Below are 12417 nucleotides of genomic sequence, written 5' to 3' on the forward strand. Positions count from 1 at the left end.
TTATAATTGTGATATCTGCTACAAAGAAAACTACAAAATATAACAGAAGTGCCAATAGTAATTGTAAGAGCTACAAAGGAAAACAATATAAAGAAGAGACCAGTGCTTTTGAAACTAGAGTTTTAGTGAGTCATGAAACCAATTATATTAGCCAAGACTAGCATGCTTTTATTTAATGGAATGAATTGAGATAGAAAGAAATAAAAAGGGAAATATGAGAGTGTATCACATGTAATAAGGGGAAGTACTGTTTCAAGAATTTATATATAGATGAATGATGGAATGGGATTTTAAAATGCATTTATTCCTCTGGGCACCTGTGGTGGAAAAAGTTTTAAGGCTGTGGATTTAGACACAGCATAGGGACTATAATAGACAATTACGAATGTCTACTCAAACCACAGCTACTTCAGTAGAGCCTGCCTCCTTCAAGTCTGCATGATGATACTCCATAATCCTTGAACATATCTGAGTAGTCAGGGAGGGGCTCTTCAGCTAAGCTCAGCCAGCGTATTATTAACAATTAACAAGATTTATCTATAAGAATTTTGGAATTGAGGCACTGGAAGTCTGAACCCATCTGACACAAGCATTTAAGCTAAAAGATCATGTATAGTCAATGTTGAGGTGGCCATACAGGTTTCTGTGCAAGACAACTATGCTCAAGAAACTAACTCTGAGAAAGAAGAACGGAGAAAACACTGAAAAAGGAAGAGCAAGGAAACTCAATTCTTGACTTCGGTTATAAAAGCCCAAATCTTCTTTATTTACTCTTCTCAGATTCATAAGATCTTAGTAGTTTTCAGTAAATATCATCCCTCCCTTCAGTTGAGCTATTTGAACAGGTTAATTTTCATACAACTAAGAATCTCCCCTAGAAAAAAAAATAATTGGCATTAAGTTTATGTTACCTTCTTTTTCATGTCAGTAATAATGTCTCCAGAAAAAAAAGCAAGGTGAATAACATTTGTTTAGAGATCAAGAAAAGAATATTAGTTCTTTAGCCAAGAATGTTCTGCAAATAAGTCCTCAATCATTTATATTCTATTATCTACAGTGAGAGTTTTTCAGCCTAAAGACTGTACCTTTCCAAAATAAATGATTCTCTGCATTGGCTTCAGAGTATTCCCAGTGGTACAGTAATCCATTTTTAGATACAAAGCAGAGAAGCTGGCTCCTTTCCAGGTCACTCTCATGTTAAATGACACATCAACAATATTTGAATGAACTAAACTGAAAGATTCAGTGTTCATTTACAACAGTCTGTCTGTTGCCTTTATTTTGAATGGCACAATAACTCAAATATGGAGACGCCACTGATAGACGATACCCTTGTGTTCATTCACACTGAGCTTTGTTTGCTACTTGAACTTGATTACAACAGACATCCATTGAGGAATATAAAAACATCCATGCTCCCTTTAGTCATTCAGGCACATAATGAGTTTCAACAAAACACAGAGGAATCCAAGAATCTGCATCGCCCAGAGAGTGCCCTTGAAATGAAGCCTTACCTTTCATTAGAACAAAATGTTATCCACACTAAGAGGAACGCTGGAAATGTGTACACTGCAGTTGAGGTTTTGATTAGACTTGTCCTATTTTTCCTACGCCTATAAAATATAAATCAAATACATCAAAATTATTAAGCAAAATACAGAGCATGTAATTTCTTAAGGGTAAAGGATGGGATGGAGTGGAATATGAATTAGTTCCAAATTAGAAAAGACCAATTTTTCAAGCTGACTTCAGAAAATAATTTCTTTCCAACCTAAAAGAAATGAGGGAATACAAGGACACAAAATAAAGAATAGAAGGCCTGTAATCTCAGCTCTTTGGGAAGCCAGAGTGGGCAGATCAATTGAACCCAGGAGTTTGAGACCAGCCTGGGCAACATGGTGAAACTGTTTCTGAAAAAAAAAAAAATTAACTAGGCATGGTGGTGTGCACCTGCAGTCCCAGTTACTGGGGAAGCTGAGGTGGGAGGATCACTTCAACCCAGGAAGGGGAGGCTGCAGTGAGCCAAGAACATGCCACTGCACTCCAGCATGGGCAGCAGAGCAAGACACTTTCTCAAAAAAAAAAGAACAGAAAAGTGTAGAGAAGAAAAAGAAATACCATATGTTCAACTGGACTAGCAACTAGTTGCATTAGAAAGGCAAAGGCTGTGTAGACCCTGATGTTAATATGCTAATATGACCAAGACCAAATGTCTCCTTCAGGTTAATCAATTCCCTCCTCATTCTCAGCCAAAATTTCAACCCATACTAGCCATCTTCCAAACACGTGTAAGGATGCAAAAAGAAACTGAAACCTCAATGCTGTTATCAAAAAATAATTAAATTTACCCCCTCATTGGGTCCCCAAAGCAATATCTTAGTGTATAATAAAAGCTAATTATGGGTAGAGAAAAATAGAGCTTTATAATCTCATTCTTCACCTATTAAGCATCAAGAAGAACCTGAGAAATATCCATAATTGCCTATTATTTTGACACCTTTTGCTTTTTCTAACTGATGGATTCTGAAGAAGCATGGGGTAAAGCAAGTGCCTAATCACCCCGGTGCAGCACCAGCAGTTAACTACACACTGTGATTCTACGGAACCTCAGTTTAAATGGAGGAAAGGTCTTCTTAGCCTGGAGTCTCTCTCAACCCATTTCCTTTTTCTCTTATTCTCGGGATTTATTGTAAGCCTCGTCTGAATGTTATACTATACTCAGAAAAGAATTAAAGGTCTTTGGATTCCTAGTTGATTATAATGAACTCAGTATCCAGTATCAATCATGTCTGACCAATGCTACTACTCAGACCTACTAAAGGCCATTTAACTAATTCAGGGAAGGCTCTGTAAAACTCAGGCCTGGGCTTTCTTTTCTAGTAGTAGACCTCTTAAGTTGGATCTGGAAGTAAAACAAAAACTGAAAAATATCCAATGTCAATCAGGTATCATATATTTTTGGTTATTTTTGTGTTTTTTTAAATTCATTATACTTTAAGTTCTGGGGTACATGTGCAGATTGTGCAGGTTTGTTACATAGGTATACACATGCCATGGTGGTAATTTTCTGCATCCATCACCCCATTATCTACATTAGATATTTCTCCTATTATCCCTCCCCAGTCCCCCCTCTTCCTGCTATTCCTCCCCTAGCCCCTCACCCCCCAGGCCCCCATGTGTGATGTTCCCCTCCCTGTGTCCATGTGTTCTCGTTGTTCAACACCTACTTATGAGTGAGAACATGCAGTGTTTGGTTTTCTGTTCTTGTGTCACACATACACCATGGAATACTATGCACATATACACCATGGAATACTATGCAGCCATGAAAAAGGATGAGTTCATGTCCTTGGCAGGGACATGGATTAAACTTGAAACCATCATTCTCAGAAAACTGACACAAGAACAGATATCATATTAATAATTAAAAGGAGATTAAAAAGAAAATGGAGATTCTAAGCTTTCATCAGGTTCAAATGCCTTAAATTTTACTTGGAAAAACATTTTATTTCTTAGAATTTCATTAAGTTCAAAAGCCTTTAGAGTTGAAATGATATATACAAGTAATCGTCCTGATTAGAGCTTGTAGATTTCTCTACACACTGAAGAATTAAGCAACGTATAAAACTCAAATAACTCAAATCCAGGGTGGTGGGCTTTGTGATCATCCATTGGAATTATTGATACAGCAACTATAAATATAGTTCAGTCCGCCCCTCAGAGTCTTCAACAAGAATCTGGATGGTGATGAGACACAAATATGTAGTCATAAATAACCTCAGTGCTATGAACTAAATATTTGTGTCTCCCCAAGATTATACATCGAAATCCTAACCTCCAGTGTGATGATATTATAAGGTGAGGCTTTGAGGAGGTGATTAGGTCATGAGACCAGAGCTCTCAAAATACGGATTAGTGCTCTTATAAAAGAGATCCCAGAGAGCTCCCTCATCCTTTTCTTCATGTGAGAACACGAATCAGAATGTGGCCCCTGACCAAACACCTAAATCTGACAGCAACTTGATTTTGGCCTTTGCAGACTGCAGAACTGTGGGAAATAAAATTCTGTTAAGCCACCTAGTCTTTGATAGTTTGTTACTGCAACCCCAAATTGACCAAGACACTCAGTTAACTGGGGTAATAACCACCTGACTTAGGGAGTTCGTATTTTTCAACTCTAAAAAGATTTGAAAGTATAGAAATGTATTTAAGAAAATCAGTCTACAGCCATACCACCCTGAACGCGCCCGATCTCGTCAGATCTCGGAAGCAAAGCAGGGTTGGGCCTGGTTAGTACCTGGATGGGAGACCAACTGGGAACACCAGGTGCCATAGGCTTTCGGCTTTTGGCCGGCCCAGCACTTTGGGAGGCCGCGGCGGGTGGATCACGAGGTCGAGAGATCCAGACCATCCTGGTCAACATGATGAAACCCCGTCTCTACTAAAAATACAAAAAATTAGCTGGGCATGGTGGCGCATGCCTGTAATCCCAGCTACTCAGGAGGCTGAGGCAGGAGAATTGCCTGAACCCAGGAGGCGGAGGTTGCAGTGAGCCGAGATCACGCCATTGCACTCCAGCCTGGGTAACAAGAGCGAAACTCTGGCTCAAAAAAAGAAAAAAGAAAAAAGAAAAGAAAAGAAAAAGAAAAAGAAAAAAAGAAATCAAAACCATATATTAATATTTTTGTGTTAGAAAGTAGTTTAGGGTGCGGTGGCTCAAGCCTGTAATCCCAGCACTTTGGGAGGCAGAGGCGGGTGGATCACGAGGTCAAGAGATCGAGACCATCCTGGTCAACATGGTGAAACCCTGTCTCCACTAAAAATACAAAAAATTAGCTGGGCATGGTGGCGCATGCCTGTAATCCCAGCTACTCAGGAGGCTGAGGCAGGAGAATTGCCTGAACCCAGGAGGCGGAGCTTGCGGTGAGCTGAGATCGCGCCATTGCACTCCAGCCTGGGTAACAAGAGTGAAACTCCATCTCAAAAAAAAGAAAGTAGTCTAAACGTATTTGCCATTTTCCGTGCTTGTTTAAAATCTTTTGGCTTATTAGAATGACAAACCTTATCATTCTAATTTAAAATGTATAACAACAATGATTAATTTAGATTAACAATTTTAAGTCAATGCTCTATATAAAGCATTGAACATATATGTTTACCATATTTTTAAGTTTAATTAGACGATTTTTAAAGAAAAGCAGTGCTTTGGAAGACTTTATTAAGTCTAAGAATTATTTATAAAGGAAACAAAATATCTTAAATATATTAAAACACTTTAAAGTATTCAAATATGTTTAAATTGAACTAATTAACAGTCAAAGGGTGTTTAAATATGTTTAACCTTTTCTAGACTTATAAACAAAATAATGAGATATGGAAGCTAAACTTAAAAGCCTAAGAACTACATATTGCTAATTTTTTAAACTAAAAGTAAACTCGGAATAATCTTCTCTGAACACAAAAAGTCACACTGAATAACATTAAAAATCACATATCAACATTTTGAATTCAGGAGCTGTAAGTGATGCTTATAACCCCAATGGCTATTTATATCAGAGTTTAAGAATGAGTATCTCATACTAAAGAATGGGCAGGGTGATTATTCATGCTTATTTAATATCTTTCTTTTAAAACCAATGTTTTCTCCTTATGGAAGTTTAGTCTAATAGTCACAAACTGAGGGAAATGAAGCAAATTGAAATTGCATAGAATATAGTGACTTCTGGGAACACTAAGTAGCTTAGTATGGCTGACCATAATGTACAATGGAGTACAGCTTTAAATCTCATAACATATTTGAACACAGAGATCAGAAATCCAGGAACACAGTTTGGTTTTTGTTTTCAGAGAGGTTTTCTTAGAGCTAGCAGCAACCCTAGAATGATTACCTGTTTCATTTTATCAATAGCAGAACTGCCTATGTCCAGTCTAACAGCTAATTAAATGCAAAGTCCAAATAAGAAGCTATAGCTCTATTATATGTTGTTAAAATTTTTCAGTGACTGGAATAAGTTTCCCATAGAACAATTAACAATTCTTGATGGGAAGGAAAATACAATTACAGTATCAAAATTAATGAATAAAAAACAAAGGAACAGCAAAGGGTGCTTGAAAAGATGTTGAGAGTAACTGGTTGAGTCCTCAAAGTAGAATAAAAAAGAGCCATTGTATCTGTGGAAGAATAATAAGAGCAACTGGGAATTTAAAGAATATTTTCAAACTGGAATAATCTACATAAAGAAACTAAGTACTTGCTACTGTTGGTGGGAACATAAATTAATAGAGCCATTATGAAAAACAGTAGAGAGGTTCCTCAAAAAAGTTACAAATTGAAGTACCATGTGATCCAGCACGCTCATTATTGCGTATAGATCCAACATAAAGAGATAAAATCAGTATGTCAAAGAGATGTCTGCACTCCCATGTTCATTGCAGTATTATTCACAATAGCCAAGATATGGAATCTAACTAACTGTCCATCAGTGAATGAATGGATAAAAGAAACACAATGGAATACTATTCAGCCTTTAAAAGGAAGAAAATCCTGCCATGTGAGACAATATGAATGAACTTAGAGGACATTATATTGAGTAAAAGAAACCAGTCGAAAGAATAATAATGTATTATCTCATTTAAATGTGGAATCTGAAAGAGTCTAATTCATAGAAGAATAGTGATTATCAGGGAATAAGAATGGGAAGTGCAGATCGAAGAGATTTTGGTCAAAGGTTTAAAAATTTCAGTTAGGAGGAATAAGTTCAGGAGATATATTGTATGATATGATGTCAATAGTTAATAACAACGTATTCCATACTTGAAAATGCCAAGAGAATAGATTTTAATTGTTCTCAGCATTAAAAAAAAGGATAAGTATGTGAAGTAATCAGCGGTGAACTTTCTTTATTCATTCCAGAATGTACACGTTATCTTAAAACATTATGAGCCGGGTGTGGTGGCTCATGCCTATAATCCCAGCACTTTGGGAGGCCGAGGGAGGTTGATCACTTGCACTCAGAAGTTCAAGACTGTCTGTGCAACATGGAGAAACCCTGTCCCTACATAAAAAATTAAAAATTAGCCAGGCATCGTGGTTACTTGGGGGACTGAGGTGGAAGGATCGCTTGAGCCTAGAAAGTCGAGGCTGCAGTGAGCAATATTCACCTCACTGCATTCCAGCCTGGGTGACAAAGAAAGACCTTGTCTCAAAACCCAAAACATTATGTTGTACACCATAAATATATATAATTTCATCAACTACAATTCAAAAATAAAAATTAATTTTTAAAAGAAATTAAGTACTTGCTCCTAATGAAAGAAAGTAAGAAAAAAAGGTAGAAAAAGTATTCACAGCCCTTGCCCATTCCAGGAAATCTGACAAAGTTGTGTTTTCAAACCTTTGTCATTCAGATTTAACTTTTACAGTGTTTGATGTATCCTAATAAGCATCGTCTCATTGTTTTCTTAGTCTTTTTCTTTAAATTGAATTTGCCCTTTTTCTATACAGTAATATCCTTTGGATCCCAACTCTGATGTGTTAGTTATATTTTTATTTTTACTAATATCAATTAAAATAAATACACTTCTATTAATTTGTCCTATTTTACCCATGCTTCAGCTTAAATCACCATACATGCCTCTAGAGATAATTATACATTACCACACATAGGAAAACACTAGCACGTAGAAAAATGATGCCTTTGATGAGGAATTTCCAAATACACAGTTTTCTCTAGCTTCTAGCAAGAAAAATTTTCTGCATTGGCCTTCCTCCAAAAGAATTTTTCATCCTAAAAGTGTAGTTCGACAAGCATGAGCATTTACTCCATGTCAAGTCCAATACCATGCCTTGGTTGTACCTAAGACTTATCCTTGTCCTCCAGGAACCCAGAATTTAATGCCAAGGGAAGAAATCCCTTCCCCAAAAAATATATTTGTCATATCCAAACAAATATTCCTATTATGACCCAACCTTAGCATCTACTTCCTCTTGTGACCATTTAAAGTACCATCTGAACAAAACTGATTCCTGACAAAACAGACTGGGGAACATAGAATCAAATGTTCCCCAAAAGAATCCAGGTCAGATCAATGCCGTTTTTTTGTTTTTTTGGTTTTTTAAATTTCTATTAAATGAAACAGAGATGAGTTCTCACTATATTGTCCAGGGTGGTCTTGAACTCCTGGGCTCAAGCAATCCTCCCGCCTCAGCCTCCCCAAGTGCTGGAATTACAGGTGTGAGTCACCACACCAAGCCTGGATCAATCCTGTTTGACACATTACATTCTAAAACAGGTAGTAAAATAATATGTACAACAGAAGCATCATTGTATGAATGTACGTATATTTATATGTAAAAGTTAGAAGAAAGTACACCAAAATAAAAATATTAACAGTAATTATCTCTGCATGTTGGAATTGCAAGGGTTTTAGTTTCTTACCATTTTTGTGTTATACAAATTTTCTTCAATGAGCTTATGATTTTTTGGATATCAGAAATAAAATTTCTCTGTAATTTAATATTTGATTCCCATTTACTTACGACTTTTTAATCATAGAGGTGTGTTTTTTATAAAAGCTACTTTGGAAAACAAAAAGGAGAAAAGCTTTTAAAATATTTAACCACTTGTTCTTTGTAAAGGCTTCATCATATATGTTCATATCTTTGCAGTTCCCTCTGATCCAAATGCATTTTCCCTCACTTCCACATGTGAAATTCATATCTACGAGGTCTTCCATGAAATTCAATGTTAGAAGCAATTTCTTCTTCTGAAATGCTGTAGCACCTTACGTGTAACTTGCTTATGACAATCACTTTCTAACATTTTGAACATGAAATGCAGAATCACAGAATTTTGCAACTCAAAGACATCACCAAGATTAATTCATTCAACCTACCCTGCAAGTGGGGAAATTGAGGCTCAATTAAATTACATGATATACTCCAATTTGCACAGCGAGTTAAATGTAGCATCAAGACCAGACACAGGCTGGGTGCGATGGCTCAGCCCTGTAATCCAGCACTTTGGGAGGCTGAGGTGAGCAGATCACCTGAGGTCTGTAGTTCGAGACCAGTCTAACCAACATGGAGAAACCCCGTCTCTACTAAAAATACAAAATTAGCCAGGCTTGTTGGCACATGCCTGTAGTCCCAGCTACTCGGGAGGCTGAGACAGGAGAATCACTTGAACCCAGGAGGTGGAGGTTGTGGTAAGCCAATATCCCGCCATTGTACTCCAGCCTGGGCAACAAGAGTGAAACTCTGTCTGAAAAATAAAAATGAAACAGACACTAGGTTCCATCCAACATCCTAGGACCCTATTCTTCCTGTTTACAAAAAAGACCCTAGTTTTTTTGAAGCCAATGCGTAATTTTTCTTTTCTAAGTTGAATGAAAATTTTGTCAACTAAGAGTCTTACATTTCTTTTCTCCCAGTGAGTTTACCAAATATTTGATGATTATGTCTGGCACAACATAAGGCAGCCATGAATTGACTGGGGTTTCTCTTTGCCTTTCTTCCTGCTCTTGCATGCCCACTGTCTCATGAAAAGGAGAAAAATAGTCCATAAAGTTGATGACATAAATTTGAATATCAAATATAGATGAACTCTCCATTTCAAGCAATAAGGAAGTTTTTAGATCTGATATTTACAGCACTGACTTTTTCTGTAGTTTCCTAGTAAGATCTCTTTCCCACCCATCCATTCCCAATTATTTCATTTAAATGTTGAGATCCTGGAAATACTTTACTTCATTGGCTGCTGAACAACGCTCATTTCCAAATCTAGCAAGCAATTCACTCAAGCATTTCCTAGGAAGTGATCAGACAAATCATTAGGGATCCTCTTAAAGAGATTCCTCCACTTTCATTCAACCCATTCCTTACATTGTATCTGGACCTCTCTAAAACACCTTCCATACATAAAATTCAGATTTTTAGCAATATTCAGATAAACATTTCAAGTTAGCTAACAGTGGTGCAAATTTTCAAACAACAGTTCTCTTTCTTTATAATTGTGCTATCATTTAAAGATTGTATTACATTTCCTTTCATACAATATGGGAAATGAGAAAATAAAAATACACACACAACTCTAGTATTATCAATGCAATTGAGGTGAAAAACAGCACTCTCTAGGTATACTGAAAATAATGTATCTTTAGCCTCAGTTAGACTCTTTAGCCTTACCGGGGACCTCCTGTGTTTAAAATTGTGAAGGAAAAGAAGGAAATTAAAGAATATGTTCAAAAGATTGCAGATATGTTATCAATTTTTTTCTGAAAGTTAATATTTTATAACATTGTTTCAACTATGTAGAAAAAGAAATCTCTTTAGAATATGTAAGTCTTTCTTAGATGTCACTCAGGTTCCAGTAAACCATCTATTAATTCTCTTTGACTTTTTGTTCTTGGATAAAGGAATTTCCTTCTGCACCAGCTGTAGGCTTTCTTCTCTTTCTGAAATATTGGTTCTTTCCCCATTTTGTTCAGAAGCCAGATGATTAGCTTCAGGCTCATGACTGATTTCCCATTGTTCCATTCACTTTAACCTCTCTCATTGCGCCAACAATCTGGACCCCAGAGGGATTTGTCACAGTTCTCCAATTCTTTTTCTCCCTTGGCAGCAATTTTTTATTTGATTTTTCTTTTTCTTTACTTCCATAAAAAGAAAAAAGTCTACTTTAACACTTTCTTTTAAATTAACCTTTGTGTATGAGAGGAAGAAAGGGCCTTAATTTCTTGAAAGTCATGCAACATTGACAGTGAACACTGGTGCTCATTTCTTTTTGTTATGACCCAGAGAAGTGAAAACGATACTCTTAAAAATGGAGTTGCCCTTCAATCTATATTTGAATCTATTCATCATAATGACACACTTTAGTCTGATTCCATCATAGAAGAATCTATCTTTTAAATTAACTACAAAGGAAGAACTATCAACAATTAAAGGAAGGTAAAAATGATACTTTGATCTCAAAGAAATATTAATAGTATGACTTTCAGCTAACAAAGTACACTCAATGCTAATACAAACATAGCCATTGCAATCATTCTGAAAAGACAAATGTATTGTTATTGTTGTAATAGCAACAATAAAAATCACAACAGCTACCATTTGTTAAGACCTTTCCATCATCCAGATGTTTACACTGGAGATATTTAATCTTCGAGATTAAATATATATATATATTTAATTAAATATATATAATTAAATATATATATATGAAGGATAAGAACTATATGCCTTCAGAGTGTCTTGAAGATTACATATATATATATATATATATATATATATATATATGTGTGTGTGTGTATATATATATGTATGTATATATATATATACACACACACACACACACACACGAGGAAACCACCTCAGAGAGGTCGCTTAATGCTCACTAAGACATAGCAGAGCCCAAATTCAAATTCATGTGTAACTGGAAGGCCAGGATACAAGACACAAGTCAGACAAATGAATTTTGCATGGGATTCTGTATCATTTGGAATCCATAAGTTTTCACCAAAAATAAGAAACAAAATCAAATATCTCACTTCACTGAAATCACATCAGTACTTCTGGTGCAGTTTCTGAGCCTGTATTTTGTAAGACAAGACAAGTGGAAATATTTACAAATAACAACCATTTTTGTGAATTGCAAGTACAATTATACAGAGAAACTAGTTCAGTTAAGGCAACAAAACTCAAAGATATTACAAGAAACATCTGATCAATAGTTACCAACACTATTAAGAACTTTATTTATTAGTTTTCAAGTTTACTTATAAACTTTATTTATAACTTTATTTTTAATTATTTATTACTTTTGCCATTAAAATTAATGGCAAAACCTGCAATTACCTTTGCACCAACCTAACATTTTTATGTGTGAAATTATTAATAAATATTTATTTCATAATTCAATTCATATAAACAATTTCTGTTCTATTTAACTCATTCACATATATTATCTTACTATTTGAAAATTTTTTAAATATTTATGTTACAAAAGGTATCAAGGGTGGGCTAAACTTAAAGTAGAAATTTGAACACCATTAGTCATGCAAAATTCCAATTCTGGTTTTCCTTACTTAAATTGGCAGTAAGATGAAATGGATATGAGAGTATTGTTTTGGAAGCAATCCCAATGACTACAGGATCGCTTTTACCTATAATTCATTTTTTTTACATCACAGAACACAAAGGGTGGGTGGGCATTCACATTCTTGCAAACCAATTCTGAAATATAAAATATTCTTCTTAAATTTAACCATGATTTTAAAGTTCCTTCTACACTGTTTCCAAATATTAAGCAAGAGACTCTACTCCATCTCTGGAGTAAGAGCTGCATCCCTACAAATCAAGAATAAACACAATGGAATACTATGCAGCCATAAAAAAATAATGAGTTCATGTCCTTT

General features: G+C 35.5%; 1 non-coding gene across 1 annotated transcript; it reads left to right on the forward strand.

Moving 5' to 3' along the window:
• Positions 1–4219: 4219 nt before the first annotated feature.
• LOC120364363 (5S ribosomal RNA) lies at positions 4220–4338 on the forward strand. The gene has a single exon (XR_005579631.2). It is a non-coding gene; the product is annotated as a 5S ribosomal RNA (ribosomal RNA).
• The last annotated feature ends 8079 nt before the right edge of the window (positions 4339–12417 follow it).

Source organism: Saimiri boliviensis, chromosome 5 (genome assembly GCF_048565385.1).
Source record: "Saimiri boliviensis isolate mSaiBol1 chromosome 5, mSaiBol1.pri, whole genome shotgun sequence".
NCBI lineage: Eukaryota > Metazoa > Chordata > Mammalia > Primates > Cebidae > Saimiri > Saimiri boliviensis.